General features: G+C 43.7%; 1 long non-coding RNA gene across 1 annotated transcript in view; it reads right to left on the reverse strand.

Moving 5' to 3' along the window:
• Positions 1-3,635: 3,635 nt before the first annotated feature.
• The window catches only part of LOC138260805 (uncharacterized), a 94,750-nt gene continuing 73,161 nt past the window's right edge, over positions 3,636-25,224 (reverse strand). Inside the window, exons 3-5 of the long non-coding RNA XR_011199000.1 lie at positions 17,615-17,797; positions 4,070-4,177; positions 3,636-3,671 (exon numbers count right to left, since the gene is read on the reverse strand). This is a non-coding gene — a long non-coding RNA (uncharacterized lncRNA). The remainder of the gene's footprint in view (positions 3,672-4,069; positions 4,178-17,614; positions 17,798-25,224) is intronic.

Below are 25,224 nucleotides of genomic sequence, written 5' to 3' on the forward strand. Positions count from 1 at the left end.
ATGTGCCACATGCCTGGTTTGCATTTTCATGCCCATGGACATTCTTTACTTGTATATAGTTCAATTTCTGCACTAATAAAATAGTTATTTTTGTTCCACTTAACGAATGGTGTTTTTGGTCAATAGGTGAGTATGGTTGGAGTTGACACGTACCTTCCAAAGTATTGGTTTGCGATGTGTTCCCGTCTCAGTCTGCTTTGATTAGCTATACTCCGATCTCCATGATGGCGATGTGGTTGTTCTTGCTCTTCATCATCAGGATCTGGGTCTGCAGGGGTGAGACGTAGCCCACGTCGGGTGGCTATGTTGTGGAGGATGGCGCATGCGACCACAATTTTGAATGCTGTAATGGGGGTATACTGGAGGGCACCTCCACGGCGGTGGAGGCATCTGAATCTTGCTTTCAGGAGTCCGAAGGTGCGCTCTATCATGTTCCTGGTCCTCTTATGTGCATTGTTGTATCGCCTCTCACATTCATTGCTGGGTGTTAAAAACGGAGTCAGAATCCATGGCCTTAGGGCATATGCACTGTCACCTGTTGGGCACAAAACGTACACTGTTAGGAAGTCCTGATTGTTGTGCACAGTTACCTGTGTGTATGTCTGCAAGGTGTATGTAGCTCTACCTAGGAGGTATCCGTCTCCAAACTCCCCACGTTCCAGGCGTTGAAGTATCCCACTATGCCTAAAAATGTATGAGTCATGGGTACTGCCTGGAAACTTAGCTACAATTTCAGTGATGACATAATGGGCGTCACAAACTACCTGAATATTCAGTGAGTGGGTACACTTTCTGTTGCGGAAAATATGTTCCAGGTTTCCAGGGGGGCATATTTGAATGTGTGTCCCATCTACACATCCTATACATGGGGAAAGTTGGCAATGCGGTAAAAGTCCAGCTTGGTGCTGTTAATTTCTGCCTCATTCCTTGGTAGGTATATGAAGTGAGACATGTGTGTGACTAAGGCATCTAGGAAGGCCCTGAGGAACCTTGACACTGCACTTTGGGATACCCCACCTGCCACAGCAATGACCCCCTGATAGCTCCCTGAGGCCAAGAGGTGCAGTGAGCAAAGCACTTGCACGTGCGTAGGGATGGCGCAGCCACGCAGAGTCTGGTGTTCTAGCTGTGGTTTCAGTAAATCAATTAATTCTAGTATGGCTGCGCTGCTAAGGCGGTATTTATCGTATATCTCCTCCTCAGTTTGCTGGAAAAGAGTCTGCCTTGTTCTATATATCTTCTCCTGTCTGTGGCCCCTCCTCCTCCTCTGCTGTGCGGCGTGGACTCTCCTCCTCACTGCTATCAGGTATATCTCCGCCATCTTGAGTAACCCAGATGCTTTCTGGGTCTCCTTTTATGCTTTGGTTATGGTTACCACCTGCTCTGAGTTAGTGGTAAATGGGACATGCAAACTGGGCTTTTTGCGACTAGTCGCAATTTGCGAGTTGCAATTGCATAAGCTTTGCGACTCGCAAATTGCGACTTGCTATTTGCGGGTCGCAAAATGGGGTCGCAACTGTTGCGACTCGCAAATGGCTCCCATCGCTTTTTGCAAGTCGGAAATGGGGTTTTTGAATCCCATTTCCGATTTTGCATTGTCGCAAATAGCGAATCGGCCCATTTGCGACTCGCAATTATTTGCTACATCTGGCCTTGTGCATTCCTTCTAGCCACACACAAAGGGAGCTTAGGTGTGACTGATGGGTCATCCTGTTCTTTGTACAACAGAACAACCAAATCTTTACTCAGGGAGCTGGGAAATACAATTAGAAAATAAATGTGTTCCTTGAGGAATTATTGATATTCTAAGCAAAGCAGTTTATTGGTAATTTCAATGATCCAACAGCAAACCATTAGAGAATATTTAAATAATTATGAAGTTATGGCACCCAATGATTTGTTTGGCATGTTGTTTTCACATTGGCTGTGGGCTACATTGTGGTGTTTCTGTGCTTATATACACTGATATATTGTGGTCAAGCGATGCACACATTAGTCTGGAGTATTGTTAGTACTCCCCAATTCTTATTAGTATTTTCTTGGTTTGTGCTAGTGTTTTCAGGTTTTGTTCCTTTCCATTCACTAAACTTTCAGGCCAATTGAGACCAAACATCGCAAATTTGTCTTTTATAACAGCATTGATTATGACATATGGCACTTCGGTCCTCTCTGAACATTTGAAAGCCAACTATGAAAATCATATAGGACTGTGGATTTGTAAACCTGTATAGTTAAGCAGATTTTTTGTTTCCTCAGATCCCCAGAGTTAATTTACACTACGAAATGTACATAGACTGTGGGGTGGCAGCAGTGTTGATATATCGATGTAGTGTTTTATATACTGCTGTGTCTATTCTTGTAATATATCATTGATTTACTTATATATAGAAAAATATTATATATTTTTTCTAATAAGAATACGCTGCTGAATGATTATTTGAATATTCTCTGATGGTTTGGAGCTGGATCATTATATTGACCAATATATTGTTTTGCTGATTAAAATATAAATAATTCATCCAGGAACACAATAATTTTCTGGGCCATCCTTGGCAGGATGGGAGGAAGGGGCTGATACTTACACCTGAAAGGGCAGTGTCTGGCCACACACAAAGAGCTGCATACACCCCTGTAGTGAGTTTGCAGCCAGGACAGGACGGGGGGCTCGGTGTGCTTCACTCCCCCACTTCAAAGGCACAATTGGGTACAAGTACTGGACCTCTGACACCACTAACTCAGTATACTTCTGAACCTAAGGATACTACGCAAGGAAGAATGACTGCTGTGCTGCTACTAGGACTGTCACTTTGCAGAGCTACTACTCTGTTGGACTCCTGCTTTGCTGAGCTCACGTGCTGCCCTCTTACCTGGGAGTGAGAAGGACTAGACCTGCATCTCCACATTCCTGAACCAAAGTGACTCCAAAGGCTTGCTGGCTTGGCTCCTGTTTTCTGAAGTCTCAGGGACACCAAAGACTTCCAACTCACCTCCTAAAGCTCCTAGGCCCACCTTCAACCTGATCCAGATCTCCAAGAGGTGCCATGCCGGTCCTGGACCCTTAAAAGTGATTCTGTGGCTCCTGAAATCCAGCTTTTGAACTCTGCGTGACAAATTAGTGCAAGCTGCCACAAGTTCTTCTCTTCACACAGCAAGCTCATGACCGTGAGGCTCCAGTCTGCCCACCTGAGATGCACAGTAATTTAATAAAACAGGCAAACCCAGTAACCCCACGACCTGGGTAACGTAGATATATAGCTTAAAATTGGTCCTCAAGAGGGATGTGTAATCCTTGACTCCCACGGAAATACTAAGTTAATTCAAGATGTTTCCCATTTTGATTATTATAAATTTATACATTTTATTCAACAAATTTGTAATAAAAAAAAAATCAATTTAAAATTTAAAACATTTAGGTGCTCCTCATGAAGTGATTGCACTTTGAAAGTGATTAGGGTGAAGATAAAGTGTACCAGTGTTATATACAATGTATACACAATGTGGGTAAAAGAACAAGTGGGCCTCAAAATGACCCTTTTTATTCAGGTGTCCAGAAGCCTCTAATCATTTATACAGTCAATTCCCATTTAATTAATGTCCACATTTCGACCCATCATATAGAAACCAATCAACAAAGGGTCATCGTTAGGACAAGATATTATTGTAGGTAGCACCTGAAAAAAGAGAGACAAATATCAGTCTCCTCAATAACCAGAATCAATTCTCATATTAGCTTAACAAACTGAAACTACCTAAACCATTTGTTAATATTTTACCTAATCACTCATATGGCGAGATTCACACTATCCATCAATATTCATGTGATCAAATCAAAATATTAAGCCTATCACCCCACCCAACTTCCTTGTACATACAAATGAGGTATAACTTATGGAAAACCCTTTTTAATAACATCTCATCATCAGTGGAAAGGCTCAGCATATTACATTAATCACCTCATTTGAAAGCCTTTTTAAATCCTCTGTAGAATAAGAATAGCCAACTCTACATGTAATTTGATCTCCCAAAAATAATTATTATAGTAATTGGAGGCACATTAGTAATTACTTACCAAAAAGCACAACTACCTCTGTTAAGTATCAATTTCCTGCTCGGGTTTGCTTAACAGATATTCCCCTTGCAAAAGTTTAATACACAGGGAAAACGCTGGAGTTTCCTCCTAATAAGAAAACAGAGGTATATATTATATTATATATCTATATATATCTCTCAGGAGAACATATTCCTCAATATCCGACATCCCTTAGTGAAGCCATATTTACAACCTTATGTGTCAGCTACAACTAGTCATCTCACAGTGAAAAAACACATTATATAATGCCTAATGCCTCCCCTAGGGATGCAACACATATTAATCCATATTGACCCTCATGCAGTGATAAAGTCTGCCCTCGCCAAAACCCCTTTACATGTTGTGGATAACACCCATATAAAAATCTCCATTGCACATCAACAGCACCATTTAAATGTATCAAATAACCTGGTCACTCACCAAAGGTTTAAGTTTTCTTAGCATCAAAATAAAATGTAAGGTACCACTTAGTCATGTAGTAAATTTCCGAACACTTCATCTATTGTGAAGGGTCATTCACTTAAATTTCAAAGAAAGAATTCCTATTTTGAAAAACATATGATTAAGTCACTGAGAAAATCTGTGTATATGCCAAGTGTTACTCTATCCATTACAACAGGCAAGCAACCAACTAGCTTAATCCAGCCACCCGAAGGATGCCAACTTGCTTCTCTCTGACCATGTTGAATCCACTCAACTAAATAGATTAAGGCTCACGTAACTTGCACGTGGTATGCATGCCACGCCCGCTAAGGTTTTAAATGAGTGAAAGTATTGTTTGAAAAGGTAATCTCAGCTGTATTTATCTTTTTCAAGGCGACTCCCCTGACCTTCTGGCCAGCGTCTGTTGCCCTGCCCAGCTCCTCCTGCTGCTGCTGCAGCTACCTCTGCCACAGGGAACGAACTGAGAGACTGCCTGACTCTCAGTTCGAGGCCCTCCTCCACCCGCAGGCTCCTGCCTGCACCTCATCCCTGGTGGCCTAGTGGCCATCTACAAGTATGTATCTTCCATCTCTCTCAGTGTCTTCTTACTCCTGCTTCTTACTTCTGCCTTTTACCTCTGTTTTTACTTTGTTTTTTTCTTTTTTCTGTCTCTTCTCATATTCTCCCCCACTTCCCTCCCCTTCCTAATGGCGTCCGCAGCGCAAGCACGCAGCGGGTGCGACGCTGGCGCACCAAAGTCGTGCCAAAGGCAAGCCCGTCTGCGCCCGTCCACGCCTGGACCACGCCCAGTGCCAGAAACCCTGTATCTCCAATGAACCATTCCCTGGCCACCCTCCATTATGACACCAAGACCCTCCACCACCTTAAAACTGGATGTCTTAGCGCTTGCTGCACCACATCTCCTAAGGACACCCATGGACCTTTGTCCTTTCAGAACTGCAACCTCAGTTTCAGCCACAACAAACATCCGGAACACCCCAAACCTGAAACCACTGATGCCCACCACAACCTCATCATCTGCCTCCTTCTGAATATACACTCCCTCCATGAGCACACCACCGAACTCTGGGACCTGATCGATTCCAACCATCCAGACACCGCCTTCTTAACCGAGACCAACCCTACCTCCAGACCGGACATCTCCATCGCAATCCCGGACAGCTACAACTTCCTAAGGAAGGACCGCCCCTCCCGTCCGGGTGGAGGACTGGCCATCGTACACAAGTCCTCGCTCTGTCTCACAGTCAGCATGGAGGAACACTGCAACACAATGGAACACCTACACTTCCTGATCCACGCCACTCACAACTCCTCCCTCCACAGCACCCTGGTCTACAGACCACCTGGCCCCCACCCAGCCTTCATTCATGCCATTGTAGACATGACCAGTCCCAATGCCCTGGTGTCCACTGAATACCCCCTCCTGGGGGACTTGAATTTCAACCTTGAGGACCGCAATGACCGAAACACCATGGCCCTATTCGACAATCTTGCCACCCTAGGCCTCACTCAACTGATCACAGCACCCACACACACTGCAGTGCACACACTAGACCCCATTATATCTCAAGCAACCGGATCACCTTCAAGAACACCTCCACTCCAGACTGGACTGACCATCACTGCATACATTTCACCATCACCGCTCCCAACAGCTGCCTCCACGTCCCCAGGGCCCCCCACAGGAAATGGAATGGAATGACAATCAAGCAACTCACCATGACCCTCACCAAATCACCCCGCTGCCCCACCAATGACACACGTGCCACAGCAAGCAACCTCATCTCCTGGATCACTGAATGCGCCAACTCTTTAGCCCCCCTCCAATCAACTTCAGTCAAGCGTGTCCCAAAAAAAGCCAGCTGGTTCACCACCAAACTCCAAGAATACAAACACACCTGCAGGAGCGTAGAGAAGAAATGGAGAAACAGCAAAACCAGCAAAGACCTCACCTCTTTCAGAGCCACCATTGCCACCCATCACCAACGCATCAAGAATGCAAAAAAAGCTGCACTCCGTGAAAGCATCAACACCTCCCCACACAACACAAGAGAACTCTTAACGGTAATCAACAAATTCACCAATCCTCCTTCCGAAGCCACCAAGATCCCCCCATCGCAAGACCGCTGCGACAAACTGGCCAATTTCTTCCACTGCAAGATTAAGGACATCTATGACAACTTCCTCCTACAGAATTCACCCAGCTTCAGAAGCTATGACTGATCCAGTCCCCCAGGACCCACCCAAACCCACCCAAACCAACCACAGCTGGTCACACTCACCACAATCATCATGAACAGCATTCACTCTGGAGGTCCAACAGACCCCTGTTCTCACCACATCCACAACAGAGCGAGTGCATCCATTGCCCCTGAACCCCGCAAGACACTGAACAGCTCCATCACAACAGCCACCTTCCCCAAAGAAACATGACAAAGTCCTTCTCCTCCTGAAGAAACCCACAGCCGACACATCAGAGCTCAAGAACTTCTGACCTATCTCGCTGCTACCCTAGCCAGCCAAAGCCATGGAAAAAGCCATAAATTCACAGCTGCGACAATTCCTTGAGGACAAAAACTCTCTGGAGATGCCTCAGTCTGGATTCTGCAGCAACCACAGCACAGAGACAGCTCTTCTTGCTGCCATGGTTGACCACAGAATCCTTGACTGCGGACACACTACAGCACTCATTCTCCTTGACCTCTCAGCAGCCTTCGACACGGTCTCCCACAGCACCTTATGCACCAGACTCCATGACACAGGAATCCACGGAAAAGCCTTCCAGTGGATCCACCTCTTCCTCACCGGAAGAACACAGAGAGTCAGGCTCCCACCCTTCATATCCAAATCAACAGAAGTCAGTTGTGGAGTTCCTCAGGGATCCTTCGTGAGCCCAACGCTCTTCAACATATATATGGCCCCGCTGGCAGCCATCGTCAGAGGCCATGAAATGAACATCGTGTCATACGCCAATGATACACAACTCACCATATCCCTCACTAAAGACCCAGACAAAGCTAAGAGGAACTTCCACACCGTGATGAACGCCGTCACTGCCCGGATGAGGGTGAGCTGCCTTAAGCTTAGCTCGGACGAGACTGAGCTCATCATCTTTGGAAACTCCACCTCAGCCTGGGACAACTCCTGGTGGCCCACATCGCTCAACGCACCAGCTACTCTGACTGACCATGCCCACAACCTAGAAATCATCCTCCTCTCCTCCCTATCAATGACCCAACAGGTAAACACAGTCACCTCTTCCTGCTGGCACACCCTCCGCCAACTTTGCAAAATCTTCAAATGGATCCCGGTCGACTGTTACAAAATATTCACCCACGCTCTAGTCACTAGCAAGCCCGACTACAGCAACGCACTCTATTCTGGCACTACAACAAAGAACATCAGGAAACTACAACTCATCCAAAACACCACCACAAGGCTCGTCCTGATCCTCCCCCACAAGAACACATCTCCCAAAACCTGAGGGCCCTCTATTGGCTCCCAGTAGAGAAGTGAATCAATTTCAAACTACTCACTGACAACTACAAGGCCCTGCACAGCATCGGACTGGCCTACCTGAACCATCATATCTCCTTCCATAACCCTGCATGACCCCTCCGCTCTACCCAGCAGGCGCTAGCTACCGTTCGACACATCTGGAAAACCACTGCTGGAGGAAGATCTTTCACATACTTCGCAGCTAAGAGCTGAAACAACCTGCCCATGCACCTCAGACAAAGCCCATCTCTCACCATCTGCAGGAAGAACCTCAAAACCTGGCTCTCCGAATGAGGCCCAGACCCACCACCAGAGCCTTGTAACCCTTACGGGTGAGTAGTTGTGCTTTACAAAATTTATTGATTGAGTCTAATGACACGGTAAGGCCAGTGCTTGTTTTATATTTAGTACCAGCTCACACACAATAGTTATTTCCAAAACGTATTTTTTATCACAAATCATCGTAAACGGCGGTTCCCTCTCAATTCACTATGGCTGGGTCCCCGAAAAAAGGGCATCTTGCAAATGACCATAGGATATATAAGATGCCACCTATCCAAACAACCCATTTACAGGTTTTTACGATGTCAACATGATTGAATATATATGTTTGCAATACCTCTAATCTACCTAGCATACAAAGAAAATCTGTATTATCAAACAAATATACATCTCATTATTCCTTTCAATATCATCAATGTCCTGTTCATCAGAAACAGTGCCATGCCACGTCACAACCATTGGATTCCTCTACGTGTTCAGCGGAATCAATGTAGTTGTCCTTTTTCATTTTTACAAAATGTGTCCAATTATTGCCATTCTTCCTCACATTATTGACATCCCATTATTACCATCACGCTATTTGTTCAAAACTGCAATACACAGTCAAGACCTTAAACTTCTTCTGGGAGTACATAGAAAAATTATGCAATTATCCTAGGTTTCTGCAACTTTTCATATTCACAAAATGTCCAGTTGTTGCCATTCTCCTTCATGTTGGTGACGCTGATCTCCAATCTTCTAGTGTATTAAGGCCTTTTGTGATTGTCTCACACTTCTCCTTCAAGTAGAGTTCTCTCTTTGACAGGAGACCATACTTATCTCTTCCCCTGGACCACAGCATAACTTGCTCTATGACTTGCCATCTCAAAATCTCTTTCTTATATTGCAGTTTCTAATAATGATCAACAAGTGGTCCCCTCACTGTCCTGCATTTGATTCTGCTCCTGTGTTGCAGAATCCTGCATTTCACTTTCTGTGTCTTGCCTATATAAATCAAATTGCAAGGGCACCAAATTACATAGATGACATCCTGTGTGTTGTAATTACTGAAAGAAATCAGGTTAAAAACATAATTGTTATAAATAAAGTTGCTTGTGTTAAAACTAAGGTCTGAATTCATCATTTTTTATACAAAACTGCATTTCTGCAGTTTTGTGTCAAAAAGTATAGCGCCTGCTTGCATCATTCCAAAGCACCAGCTGGGCACCAAATTTATTGAATCGAGCAAGCCGGCGCAAAGGGTGGGCCAACGTCTAGGAAAATTACATTAGCCGGGTGGGGGTGGTGGTATAGGGGAAGGGGGTTTTGCACCAAAAAATGACGTTAGGCTAGTTAGAGGCAAAGCAATGCCTCCAACCAGCCTAGTGTAATTTCTTGATGCAAAACCAAACATGCCACATGATTCCTGTCTCATGAAAGACAGGAGTCATGCCCACCACCCCAATGGCCAGCACAGGGGGCATGGCCATTGCACCCGGTGCCATGTAGAGGGACTCATTTCAGGGCCCCCAATGGCACAAAAAAATGATTAAAATACTTACCTCTACTCACCATACTTACATGGGATGGGGTCCTCCCATCCTCTGGTGTCCCTCTGGTGTGGGTGGGGGTGTACCTGGGGCTTGACGTGGGCACCTGTGGGCTCTTTTCATGGTGTTTCTTAGACTTGACAGCCTTAGGGTGGTCACCCCTAACTTTTTGCCTGCCTCCCTCCACTTTTTGGACACTGTTTTTGCTGGTTTTAGGAATCTGTGCATTTTATCACTGCTAACCACTGCTAAAGTGCATATGTTCTCTCCCTTAAAACTTGGTGACATTGGTTAATATCCAATTGGCTTATTTAATCTACTTGTAAGACCCCAGTAAAGTGCACTACTTGTGCCCAGGGCCTGTAGATTGAATGCTACTAGTGGGCCAGCAGCATTGATTGTGCCACCCACACAAGTAGCCTCTTAACCATGCCTCAGGCCTGCCATAGCAAGGCCTGTGTGTGCAGTTTCACTGCCACTTCGACTTGGCATTTAAAAGTACTTGCCAAGCCTTAAACTCCCCTTTTTCTACACGTAGGTCACCCCCAAGGTAGGCCCTAGGTAACATATAGGGCAGGGTGCCATGTAGATAAAAGGCAGGACAGGTACCCGTGCAGTTTATATGTCCTGGTAGTGTAAAACTCCTAAATTCATTTTTACACTACTGGAAGGCCTGCTCCTTTGATAGGCTAACATTAGGGCAACCCTCATATACTGTTTGAGTGGTAGATTCTGATCTGAAAGGAGTAACAAGGTCATATTTAGTATGGCTAAAATGGTAATACAAAATCCTGCTAACTGGTGAGGTTGGATTTAATATTACTATTTTAGAAAGTGAGAATTTCTCTGCACTTAAATTCTTCTGTGTCTTACAATCCACGTCTGGCTAGGTTTAGTTGACATCTTCCTTGTGCATTCACTCAGGCAACCCCAAACACAGGATGCTCAGTCAAACTTGCAAATGTCTGCATATGGAATCGGTCTTCCTGGGCTGAGAGGGAGGAGGGCCTGCCACTTACATGTCAAAGGACAGTAGCATGCCCTCATGCAAAGGACTTCCACACCCCTTACTGGGACGCTGGCAGACAGGATGGAACTGAAAGGGTACCTTGTGCACTTCTAATCCACTCTTTGAAGTCTCTCCCACTTCAAAGGTACATTTGGGTATCTAAGCAGGGTTTCTGACCCTACCAACTTAGACACTTCTGAGGTAGACACTTCTACTTCACAGCCACTTTTGGACAGGATACCACTGGTGAAGAATCCCTGATCCAGAACTTGCCCAGAAGATCTGCCTGGCTGCCCAAAGGACTCACCTGACTGCTTTTCTGCAAAGGACTGTTGCCCTGCTGTTGCCCTGCTAACTTGCTGTCTTCTGGCTCTGCTGAGAAGTGCTCTCCAAGGGCTTAGATAGAGCTTGTCTCCTGCTCCCTGAAGTCTCAGGACCAAAAAGACTTCCTCTCTGCAAAAGAATACCTTGTGTGACGAAAATGAATGCAGAGCCTATAAGAAACGATGCACAGCCTGCCTCGCGGTAGGAAAATCACCACACGCCGAACCGGAATGACGCAGCCCGACTTCCTGACGAGGAGATCGATGCAGCGCCAGCATTGCAACTTGAAATTCAACGCACGCCCACTGGATTGATGCAAAGCCAAGCCTGAATGATGCAGCCCTACTTCCTGAGAGGAATCGATGCAGCGCCTGCAGTGCAGCAGAAATTGCCATGCATCGCCCACCGGATCGACGCAGCCCCTGTGACTTTGTCCTGCACACCCAGGATTTCAACACATCGTCCCTGGGGTGTACGAAAATCCCGCAACCCGAAGTGGGTCCCAGTCTCTGCGCCGGAAATCGACGCAAAGCCTCCCCTGGGTGAAAACTCAACGACACATCGTCTGTGTGTACCAGAAAAATCGACGCACACCTCTCTGTTTTCCACACATCTCCTCCTCTGTGGTTCCTTGCAAGGAATTTGAATGCAGACCAGGTACTTTGTGCTTGAAAGAGACACTTGTTGCTTTTTAAAAGACTAAAGACACTTTCTTTCATTTTTACAGGGATATCTCAACGTATACTTATTGAATCTTGATCGGTTTGACCTGCATCTTACCAGATAAATATTATATATTTTTCTAAACACTGTGTGGTGTGTTTTTGTGGTGCTCTACTGTGGTATTTCATGATTTATTGCACACATACTTTACACATTGCCTTCTAAGTTAAGCCTGACTACTCAGTGCCAAGCTACCAGAGGGTGGGCATAGGATAATTTGGATTGTGTGTGACTTACCTTGACTAGAGTGAGGGTCCATGCTTGGACAGGGGGTGACCTGACTGCCAACCAAAGACTCAATTTCTAACAGTGCTTGACCATGAAAATGGGTCCACAGGTCCCCTAATGCCTGCCCTGACCCAGGCATTAAATAAAGGCGCTAAGCATGCTTAGTGGCATCGTTTAGGCCTACCTCTCTCCCGTGCACCATTTTTGCACAGGAGGATAAATAAGGCGCTAGGACCTTAGAGTCATTTTTTGGACGGGAATGTCAACTTTGCATCTCATTGATGCAAGGTGGTTTCACACATCCCAAAAATTACTTTAACTCCAATATTTTGGCACTAGATGGGTCTGGCGTCAAAGTATAAATATGGAGTTAAGTTTGTGCTGAATTAGTGTAAAAGATGACGCTATTTCAAAGCAAGTATAAATATGGGCCTAAATTTGCATGCTAGGTATTATCAACATTTGTAGTGGCCCATCACTGCTGGGAGTCCAGATAGTGTATTTATGGAAGTCTTAAGGGGTTGTGGTAGAACTACCTTCACTAATGCATCTTTTAAATTCCTCCCTTTTTTAAAGGAGAACAGTAGTGGCTCTTTGTTCATAAAATGCTCATGAATAAGTCTCCTTTTATCTCATTACTGGCTGGGCAAAAGATAGTAACACAAGCAAGTCAATTTATACTATCCTTATTTAGATTTGGTTAAAGAGGAATTATCTGTGGTTATACCATGCCATCTTCCTGGCTCACTTAACCAGTCTCTTCAGGTACCCTCTCTATATTAGTCTATTGATGAGTGTATCTGACTCCTTGAAATAATCAATTTTCTTAGTGCAATTCCTGTGTATCCTCAGAAATTGCCCAAAAGGCAAATTGTATCTCAGACTTCTTGGATGATTGCTACTATAGTGTAACAAAGAATTAATTTCTGTGGATTTTCTATATAGTGACATAAACAATGTATCTTCATCATTTCCTATTTTCAAGTCTAAAAACATGAGAGAAAACAGGGCTGATGGCAGAGGCCCCCTAAGTTTTTGCCCCCATTTTTCACTTTTTGCTGGAGCTTTTCTGACTCTGATGGTGCTCTGGGTAGTGCTAACCAGTCCCAGGGCCTGTGCTCTATGTAAAATGAGTCTGAAAAATAGGCTAATTATAATTGGCTATGTCAACCTACCTATAAGCCCCTGGTGTATGGTAGAGCATGTAGGTTAAGGGACCCCAACATAGGTGGTAAACCCACTGGTGCACTGCTGAGGTGCACAGGGTCATTTTAAAGGCAGGCCTGTCTTCCTGGCTGCTTTTAAATGAAAGTTATATACATATTCGACTTTGAAATTAAAAATACTTTCAAAGACTTACACTGCCTTATTTGTACATGTATGTCACCCCTAATGTGTGCCCAGAGTGCCCCTAGGATTGGGTGTCATGTAACTATAAGCAGGGACCTTATAGGAATTGTTGTATAAGCTTGGTGAGGTAAAATAACCACATTCATTTTCCCTCACTTTATTGAATGGCCTCCATAGGCTAAATGGGGAGACTTTATTTTAATGAACAAAGCCCCCATAAGAGCCAGGTATCTCGAGTTTGATATCAAATTAATTGTTCTAATAAATCCCACAACTTGCCATTATTGGATTTAATATAATTAGTTCATGGAAAGAATTTTAAAACTTCAACTCTACAGTGCCCTTCTCGGATTGGTTAGCGTCTGGCAGCCTGGCCAGGATGCCTTAATGAGGTCTGAAGTGGCCAGGGCTGAACACAAAGGAGGTCCCTTGGGGAGGAGATCTGCCTCAGCAAATGGTGAAATGGGATGGGTTGAGAGCAGCCAAACTAGTCTTCAGAGGAGGGAAGGACATTTTGAACAGCTCAGGACCTCCCCCATGTCCTGCAACCCCAGACAACCAGGTGCCCTCTTGATTAGATTAGGAGAGGGCAGGAGAGGAGTGTGTTTAGGGCTTATAGCCACACCAGTGGGTGGGCTCAGCCAGATCTAACCTCCAAAAAACAGTTTTAGCCATATTGGATTTTTGAAGAATGTTTCTCCCTGGGATTTGATTTTTTCCACACCTACCAGGAAGTGGTCATCCAAGGAGGAAGTGGCTTACTGTAATGGGACAGTTGAGCCCCCTGCTTTTCATGCCAGGAGCAAGGATAAATATGGCACAGCTGCACCCACATTTCAGAACCCTGCTGGAAGAAGATACTGTAGAAGAAGGAATGCCCTGGTGGACCCCTGGTCTGTACCTGGACACTGCACTCACAAGGACTGCACTAGCTGCACACTTTGGGCTTCAACAAGAAAATTACTTTGCCTTTGTTCTGCAACTCCAGGGGTGGACTCTCTGTAGGCTACAGGTACAAAGGAGCTGTCCAGAGTCCCCTGCATCAAGTCATTGAAAAAAAGCCCAGCAGACCAGCGTCCAGTGGCCATTTGAGGATTCTGATCAGGTGCCTTCTGGGAATTGTAGTCCCACCTCACAAGTAGCGACTCTGAGCTTCTGGGACCTTGGATCAAGTTTTGGACACTTCAAGGACCCAAAAGGGAGCCCTGGAAGAAGATCCAGAAGTTTGGAGACATTTGGAGCAACTGTTGTAAACTGCTCCAAAAGTTAAAGAGGTCTATTGTGGGAGTTGTAGTCCCTGACCCTAAGAGGCAAACCAGAGCCTCTGAACCCTTTTCTGATGCTGTGGACCACTTTCCTTATCAAGAAACACTTCCGAATTTAAGTGTAACAGGGTGGCCTGAACTGTGGACTTTGTCCCTGTGCAGTGTGACCCTTTGAGCGCTATTTGCTTCTAAGCTCCGGACTTACTTCTAATCTTTAAAAATTCATATCTCCGGTTCCCCTTATTCGATTTTAATCGTTTTGGTGTCATTTTAAAGATAAAATATAATCTATTTTTATAAATTCATGTTAGATTTTTATTTTGTTTTGTGTTTTACTTATTTACTGTTTTGTGATTTTTAAAAGCTTTCCACACTTGTTTCCTAAGATAAGCCTTCTCGCTCGTTGCTAAGCTACCAAGGGTGGGTGGGGGACTCCACCCTGAATGCAGAGATTCTGCCCGACTGCGGATGTAAAGATATTACTCGTAACTTACTTTTGTGAATACTGAAAAGTCATAAACTTAGACTTTTGTTCTAAACTTAGACCAAAAGTCTAAGTTTACCTTTGTGAATCTGGCCCAGGGACTCTTGGTTCAATTCTGAGAAGGTACAACTTCAGCAGGACTTACCTGAGACTGTATCCGACCTGCCACCATTGTGTTGGCTTGAAATGTTGTATTTACAATGGTCTAGCATGACTAGATTGCCCCTGTTGGCGCTTTCTGCTTCTAAGCACTATCTTTCTTTTTAATCTTTAGAGATTCGTATCTTGACTTCTACTTATTGAATATTTGTCATTTTGGTTTTCTTTTACTCATAAAATTAGGCTCCATATTTGTCACCAGTGGTGTCTTTTGGTGTAGTTATTCCACTGTTTCAGTGTTGGAAGTATTGCACAAATACTTTACACATTGTCTCTTAAGTTAAACCTTACTGCTCTGTGCCAAGCTACCAGAGAGTGAGCACAGGTTAATGTATGGTGTGTATCTGACTTTCCCTGACTAGGATAGTTGTTCCTGCTTTGACAGGGTGCAGATCTCTGCCAACCAGAAATCCAATTTCCAACAAAATCCAAGTCTGATGGAAGGATGTGTGACTCGGTAGTTGTGGGACTCAAAGAAAAAAGAGAAAAGAAAAGTCAGAGAATCCTATGAACTCCAAGGCCTGGTTTTGCCTTACACTGTACTTGGTCCTGTAGAGAAAAAGTGGCAAATACTTGTAGGCCACCTTTCAAATCTGTAGTGACTTGATCTCTTTGCACATAGGCTAACACCCTCCGCACTTTGCTGACTGCAGAAGCCTCATCTGGGCACAAAAGCCACAGTGATACACATGTAAAACTTTCTCTTCATGTAATGTCCAGAAAAATAAGCCCTGTTCACAAAATGCAGTTCTCTTGTTTTCTGCATAAAAATTGTGTGTGAAGGCATACCTCAAGTACAAAACGCGATGCAGGTGGAAACTGCTTTGAATAGGGAATATCTTAGGGCTGCTGCACACATCAGTTTCACAGTTCAATTTAAACCAGTCTCCTATGGGGGAAAAGTATTGAAAACCACATAACCAGAAGAACAAAAAATTATTCAAAATACATACAACTCAACAAATGAGAATTAGAAAAGATTTGACTGAAATAAAAGAAAGACACCAGTCTACATTAAGAGATTTTTTAAGGTATGGGCAAAGTGAGCAATTGCTTTTGGCCAACCTTTCAAGTGGCCCCTGGGACACCCTGCATCTAAACCTTACTCCTCATCTCTGCCTAACTCTACATCCAAATTTGTCTCTCTTTGCTCAGGACCATCTGAAGAATTTTTGGGTCCCATCCAAGGCATATTTCTTTTTTCTAGACACTTTTGTTTTGGTTTAGAGGAATTGGCCATACAAACAGTGAACATTTTCTTCCTTATAAGGGCAAGGCATATTTAAATTGTTTTTAATTGACCCTATTTCCGAAATTTTGTTTGGCATAATGCAGGCTTACATTATCAGAAACTGGGCAAGAAAATTCAAAGTCTTTTCGAACAAGGCCCATAAATATATCTTGTCCAGGGCCCCACAATGTCTTACGATGACACTGCCTAGATTAAAAATGTTTCTATTGAAAGTGATTAAATGATTATTTTTGCTCTAAATACCATTTCGCTTCAGCTCTCGTTCATCATTTACATTTTTGAAGTAGGGATTATCATCTAATATATTTGCCTGTTATAGAACGTGATTTGGAAACTGTGTTAATATTTGTGTACGTGTATTGTTGTTTCTCATTATTCCCTACCATGAATATCCAGTAAGCAGATTGTATGCACATTGGAAAGGCTACAGAGCAGTTTGTCCCATTTTTCCTACACCTTGTATTCTCAGGTCCTACAGAATCTCTTCTTTGCATCTCAGTCTGTAACGTTGCAATCTATGATATCACATCACTTAGAATTGCCTACCATTTTCATGTACCTCACTACAAAATCTAGGATTGATGGCTCTTAAGCATTTGAACATTCTTGGCTGCCATAACCACCTGCTTTGATGTACACTGTAATCAACAATAACATTAATTCCCTCAATCTTTTCCCCATCCATAACATTATTAAAATACATTTATATATTACCAGAATAAATGCAAAAAGAATAATACATCTGAAAGTCCTAATTTCTACTGCTTCAACAAGTACATTGTAGCGTCCTCACCAACCTGGGTACTAGTCAATGAATACGGCACACACTGAGCTACGTATTACACACCTTTATTCTTCAGTGTGTAACCGCACACTCAACATTGTAAACCTGCACTCACTTCTCTAAATTCTAACACCTACGTCATCATGCTATGGAGTCCTTCAGGATCCAAAAACGCTCCATCATACATACTCACAAGACACGACAGACAGCTACTCTTGTTTCTCTCCATGGGTGACAACATGTGTATCTTTCTAGTGTCTATCAATGTCCAGTCGTTAGGTTTTCTTGTCCTGTTCTGCACAGTAACCAGCATTTTCAGGGTTTCAATGGAAACATTTCTGGTGTACGTTCATGTAGGGCTGATCTATTACTTGCACTGAAAAGAGATCAAATGTATATTTTTTATATAGCAGCAAGAAATATTTAAAAGGAGATGTTATACATAGCAGTTATCCTGTACATTAGCATTTATCGATTTGCATGAGAACATATAGCAGAGGTTATGGACGGTGATGAATTTTTAACACAGATATACCGTTACATACAAATCTCATATATACATATTTACATTGTTAGATTTAGTGATGAAGTAATGTTAGGGTGAGGTTAATAGTTAGGAATCTTGAAACGGAGGTGTTCTTTTAGAGTAGTCTTGAAGGAGGTGAGCAAACAGATAGGGGGACAATTCAGCTGGGACTATGTTCCAGTGTGCGGCACACTGTAAGAAAAAGGACTGAAATCTGGTTTCCACAGAAGGGCCCAGATTTGCTCGTATCTCAAAACACAGTGCAGCAAGTGAAGCTGCTGCATTGCTTTGCTGCATGATGAAAGGGTACCTGCATGTGGTCAATATAGTTCTTGTGCCGGAAGGCATAACCCTTGTGGGGAGTAGGTACTGGTCCTAGGGACCACTGTATTCTCCCTCTGCTGTTTTTCTAAATGTAAAATGTTTTCTTAAAGCAATACTTATTCCTTTAAGGAATATGGGCTGCTGTAAAAAAGTCAATTTGTGAATGCAAACAAAGGGATCATGGCCTGATGTTCCTTGCAGGCCATCATCCCTATTTTTAATGTCACCATGCCTGTATTTGTAGCTAATCACATGGGCGTACACATTCTGATCTATCCAAATAATAGTCAATAAGAGGATGGTTCTGTGATGCCAGGCAAATATTGATTTTGCATTGTGACCTATTAGTAAATAGGTCAGTTCACAAAATCAGACTCCATTCACAAAAAGTTCATGTGCAGTTTGCTGTCACCTTTTCCAACACAGAGTCCTAGGGCCAGATTTAAGAAAAGTGGCACTGCACCCACCCACGCCACTTTTCTTGCTCCCTTAGTGCCCCCCTAACGCCACCATGTGTGCGGCGTATCCAAAATACGGCACACCATGGCGGTAGTTAGCAAACTACTGTAAAAGTTTTTGACAGAAGTTCGGAGCTTTGCAGGATTGGCGTCAAAAATTGATACTAACCCTGCAAAGCCTATTGTAAACTCTGAGTAGGCGTTAAATGTGCCGAACAAAATTATGCAAAGAAATCTTGTAGAATTATTTGTGCCATTTTTTCGGCCCCCCTAAAGAGGGAACGCCCCTTTGCATACATTATACCCGGCGCAGGCATAATGTAGCGAAAGTGTTACAAAGTGGTGCAATCCATTCATTGCGCCACTTTGGAAATTTGCCACCGCAATTTTGGCCTTGTTGGGTTACATTATCATAAAATATTACGCTAATGCGGTGCAAGCAGAGGTTAGGAGCTCATAAATCTGCTCCTTAGTACTTCTGATCCAAGGTCCAGGACAGTGTTCTCTGGATTTTTAAGACAGTTTATTTTTTATCTCTGACCAGCCCTAAAACTAGATGTCTTTTTTATGCTTAAGTACAGAGAATATAGGCTTTGGAGTACCATGATAATATGCAAGTGTGACCATAGCCTTTGGCATTTATATGAACTTTAACTACTTAGTGGTATTGGTGTGCTATTGATCCATCACAAATTGGTAATCTCAATAAAATATGGAATGCAATTAAGTGTTTGTTGTTACTTTTTCAATATCTTAGGTATTAGTTCTCTCTGTCCCTTTCCCATTGTTCAGTCTTGGCATAAGGTAATTGTGAGACTTGGCATCCTTGGTGCAGTCTCCCCTAACGTTTTGCCTCTATTTCCCAGGTTGTTGTTGTGTGGTGGACTCTGTTCTTGCTGTTTTTGATATTCTGGGCACTTTACCACTGCTAATCAGTGCTAAAGTGCAAGTGCTGATATGTAAAATATATATGTAATTGGCTTTCCATGATTGGCATATCTGATTTCATAGGAAGTCCCTGGTACAGTGCACTAGAGGTGCCCAGGGCCTGTAAGTCAAATGCTACCACATAAGTAGCTCTGTAAACATGGCTCAGACGTGCCACTGCAGTGTCTGTGTGTGCAGTTTTAAACGGCCAATTCGACTTGGCAAGTGTACCCACTTGCCAGGCCTAAACCTTTCCTTTTTCTACATGTAAGGCACACCTCAGGTAGGCCCTAGGTAGCCCCATGGGCACGGTGCAGTGTATGTTTAAGGTATGACATATATTGATGTGTTTTATATGTCCTAATAGTGAAATACTACCAAATTCAGGCCCCGGCCTGTGACTGTGCTTTGTTGGGTTATCCTGCAGTTGCTGCTTCTGCCTGTGGAAGAGGACAAAGACTGGACCTTGAGGTATATTCCTGCTTGAGAAGAATCTCCAAGGGTTTGGACTGAGCTTCCCCTTGTTATGAAGTCTCAGTGCCATCAAAGACTTCCTCTGCCAGCACCTGAACTCTGTTGAGACTCCTGCCCTGCCAAGTGGTGCCCTATCCAGTCCCTGGGACCCTGAAAGGAAAAGCTGGTGAAAAATGAGGGAAACTGACTTTGGTCAATTCTGGACCAACGCCGCTGCCAAATCCTGTGATGCTGCTTGCAACCGAAACCGTGGTCCTTGCTGGAGTGCGATGACCCAACAGGCCAGACACCACTGCAGCCCCGCCGAAGTCCGCAACTCCATAGAAGTCTCTGCACCATGTTGTAATCGTCGGATATCAACTCCGCCCGAGGTACGCGCTTCACACTGATGCCGCCTCATCTCCACTGCTCCGCAGCAATGACCAGGCGCCACTCTGAGATGCCTCCGCTCTGCAGTACCGGAACCAGCAATGCCGCAATCCCGAACTCCGTGCCCTGGCTTGTTTTCATATTTCACTAAGATACTGTACCTGGGGGTCTGTGTGACTCCGTGACCAGCGCCATTGGCATCGGATTGATGGGAACGACTCTATTACAATGCCGTGATATCACGTCATCGAAGCATTTGTGTTTCTAAGCGCTATTTTTTAGTTTAATCTTTAGAAATTCATAACTTGACCTGTGTATGTTGGATTTTTGTCATTTTGTTTTTGTTTTGTTTAGATAAATATTGGCTATTTTTCAAAACCTGTGTTGGGTCATTTTGTAGTGTTTTTCTTGTGTTACTGTGTGTGTTGGCACAAATACTTTACTCATTGACTCTGAAGTTAAGACTACCTGCGAGTGCCAAGCTACCAAGGGGGTGATGAGGGGTTAACTGAGTGTGATTCTCCTTTACCCTGACTAGAGTGAGGGTCCTTGCTGGCACAGGGGGTAACCTGCCTGCCAACTAAAGACCCCATATCTAACACTCATTTATAAAGTACATTTTATGGTCTGTTCTTTTTTCTCACTATGCATATTGCCTCTGAATAATTTGAGATAAAAAATGTCATAAAATGTTCTAGCTGCTCAATAGTATAGGCATCAAAATCCTTCCACTGCTCTTTTTATGGTCTCTTACAGTCTGACCCCAGCTCTCACATAATTGTACTTCTCTTAGGACTATCTTGCTGGAATAGCACTCTAGTGCCTGGTCTTACTGCCCCTCCAATGTTGTAATTGTGTCAGTGCTTGGTTTTAATATGTCAACCTCTGTTTTGATGAACTGCATTTGTTTTCCTTAATTTCACATACCTACCTCATTGAACTACTGTGTGACAATTAGGGCTTTTCACAAAAGTAACGTATACCTGTGAGTAAATTAAATGTGTAACTTACTCTTACAGTTTGAGTAATTTTACTACATTTGGCTATTCACAAAATCTAAGTGTAAAGTTATTCAAAAGCATGGACTTGCATGTCTCGACCTGCTGAAAAATGAGTTGGAACCAAATTTACAAGTCTAAGGGCCTGATTTATAGTTTGGTGGACAGGTTACTCAGTCACAAATGTGACAGGTATCCCTTCTGCCATATTATGATTTCCATAGCATATTATGGAATTGTAATACGGGGACAGGATATCCGTCAAGTTTGTGATAGTGTAACCCCATCTGCCAAACTTTAAATCAGGCCCTAAGCGTCTACTGCCAAAAAGAAATAGTACAGTAGGTTCAGCACCACACATGAACAACATGAACAACCATAATACGGTGGCACCTTCCCGTGGAAAATAATGGAGGCAGGGAAGTAAAGTAAAACCTACTAGAAATTATTGTTCAATTAAATTAATTTAGTTTAAGTATTTAAAAGTAAAAACAGATGTAGTTTAATATTATAAATACATGTTGAAGGACCAGTGTTTGTCCAAGTGCGATGCTGGACTTACTCCAGCTCTAAAATGGGCTGTTTTTCTAGTTCTGGGTCCCTTTTTGGCTGTTGTAACTTCAGAACTGCAGTTTGTGATGAGCAATGGGCTTCCTGTTTTGTGGTTTTGTACCTGTTCCTCACGAAACCCAAACATTACAACCGTCATGAAAACCAAAAAACGAACTATCTATCTATCTATCTATCTATCTATCTATCTATCTATCTATCTATCTATCTATCTATCTATCTATCTATCTATCTATCTCTCTCTCTCTCTCTCTCTCTCTATATATATATATTGACAGACATCACACTCAGGACTCTGTTTTACCTGTATAAGAAAATAAATTCATGAACTAAATACGAGCGCATTGGATTTAATCGATTTCGAGATTTGGGAGATACTTGATGGGATCGGTGCAGCCGTCAGATGGCTATCAGTCCATCTGTTGAAGAAATATATATATATATATATATATATATATATATATATATATACATATATATATTACCCAGTGGTGGTTTCTAGGTAGTTACAGTTAGGACCATTTGTTTCATAGATTGAGTGTTCTTTGTTTTGCCAATAACTTTGGTGCCAGTTGACAAATCTTCATGAAATTTTCAAAACCTATACTTTGGTTGGTTCAGCTGCTGTCTTGAAAGTTTCGGGATGATCTGTCAAGCGGGGGGCTAAGAAAAAAGGGGGGTCCTAATACACTTTTTCATATTCTATGTCAATTAGATTTTTCACATTTTTTTAACACGAATACAGCCCGAACTACTCAATGGAACTACACCAAATTTGGCAGAAAGCTAGCCCTTGGTCCAGAAAGCACAGTTGTTTCATGTGATGTAAATCCCTTCACTATTTTTGGAGATATTAGAGTTGAAAAAATATAGATATCTGGGCACACAAATACTTAATGGCAGAATGCTGATATTAATTGGCTGCGTACACTTCAACAAGGAATCTGCTGAAAATGTAAAACAAACAAGCATGGACTCCTGTGCTTGTTTATATGCAGCCCCGGGTGGGCCAGGTCCCAGGAGCATTGACATTTTGAATGTGGGGGGCCTCCTGCCCCCCAAGAGCCCTGGGGACCACAACCTCCTAGGGACTAAACTCTTTATGTGTGCTGGGGGCCACCCAGCTCCTCCTGTAGCCCTGCGGACTGCCACCTCCCTGGCCCAAAGACATTCTGTGTATGTGGTGGCTGCCTGGCCAAACTCAGGTGCACTGGGGGGCATCCCCTGCAGCCCCTGGAACAGACTGCCTCCCTAGGGCTAGACAATCCATGTGTGGGGGCCACCCAGCCCCCCTGCATCTCTGGGTACCACCCATTCTCCAGGGCTTTAATGAAATAGAGTGCAGGGGCCCCTTGCCCCCTCCATACCCCAGGGACCACCTCATCCCTGGGGCTATATAGGTTGGAGATGGGCCAAATTACCCCCTTTGTGGAGCCATACATGGTGCTGGGGACGACTACCCCCCCGGGCCAGCTTCTGCTATTTTCCGGGGTGTCCAACCTGGGAACATAGTTGTTTGTACTGGCTTGGCAGGAGTATTGACAGCTCCCGCCAAGTCAGAGAAAACACTCCGCTCGCATGCAGGCAGGGAAATAGAGGAAACTATTGCTCTCACAGAGAGGGAGCTGCATCTTTAACAGCTCCCTCTTTGTGACAGCAATTCCAGCTCCTGCAGGGGCTCGGAGCCAAATGGGACTGTGGCAGCCTTTAGACTCACCCTGCAGCCCCCAGCCATTTTGACTGGGTGCCTCACCCAGATGACATGGCTGGGCCCCAGGGGATGGGTCCCCCGGGCTGAGATTGGCCTGGGGATGGGGCAGCCTGGCCCTCCTGTCCCAAAAAACCCATTAGACTGGGCCCTGGGAGATGGGGTCGTTGGGGCCGTGATTGGCCCCTGGAGGGGGACCGTGAGGCACCCCTACCCAAAAAAATAAAATATATGAAGGCCGGAGCCTGAGAGATGGGGTCCCCGGGGCTTTAATAAGCTGGGGGAGGAGGGCCTCTTACCCCGCCAACCAAAAAAAATTAGAAGGGCAGACCCTAGGAGATGGGGTCCCCAGGGCTGAGATTGGCCTGGGATGGGGGCCAAGGGCTTTCCCAGGCTGAAATTGGCCAGCACAGACTGTGTATGGCCAAAGGCTGTGAGCAGTGTGGGGTTTGGTAGTTAAGGGTGTTGGCTGCAGGGGCTGGCCAGGCCCTACGGCTAATACCAGCATGCACGACCGAAGGCTGTGTGCAGCACAAAGTTAGGTGGTTATAGGGAGTTTGCCACTGGCCAGACTTTGCGACCAACTGCCACTACGAGCAGCTAAAGGTTGTTTGCGGAGATGGTTAGATAAACGCATAGCAATGAAAATTACTTGACCTTAAAAAAATAGAAATTCATTGCAGGGACATTATAGTTAGGAAGTAGAATTAAAGAAGATACAGAAATTCACTTTAAAAAGCAAAGGTTACCGGAACGCTAAAGTTAGGCTCACATTTTAAATGTACAAAACCATAGAAATTCATCTGCTATGTTAGCGTTATATCAAGTAACTATGATTTGTGCCCTAAGGTAACTATGACTCGCACCCTCGCTATTCACTGCTAATTACCCTACAAATTAGAACATCCATGCCATCTTTGACAACATCATTGATAATATCAATGCAATATTTGCAGTATAATTCTTGACGAAAAAACTCAGCATGATGGCGGGGGTGAGAGTTATAGTTACTTTAGCACACACGTGTATATATACATATATATATGTATATATATATATATATGTATATATACATATATATATATATATACATATACATCACTGAAAAAAACAAAGGTTACAGGGACATTATAGTTAGGTTCAGATTTTACTTGCACAAACCATAGGAATTCATCAGTTATAGTTATAGTGCCCCCGCCATGCACGGTTTTCTCCTCAATAATTATACTGCAAATGTTACATTGATATTATCAATAATGCTATCAAAGATGTTCTGAGTGATGCAATAAATGGGGTAGTTTGCAGTGCATGGCAAGGGCACAAGTTATAATTAACTTAGGACACAAGTTATACAACTATAACTGCTTAATTTCTATGGTTTTCAGCAAGTAAATTCTGAAGCTAGTAGGTAATATATATATATGATCCAGTTGAAGGCATATCACCACA

The sequence above is a fragment of the Pleurodeles waltl genome, chromosome 10, assembly GCF_031143425.1.
Source record: "Pleurodeles waltl isolate 20211129_DDA chromosome 10, aPleWal1.hap1.20221129, whole genome shotgun sequence".
In the NCBI taxonomy this organism is placed as follows: domain Eukaryota; kingdom Metazoa; phylum Chordata; class Amphibia; order Caudata; family Salamandridae; genus Pleurodeles; species Pleurodeles waltl.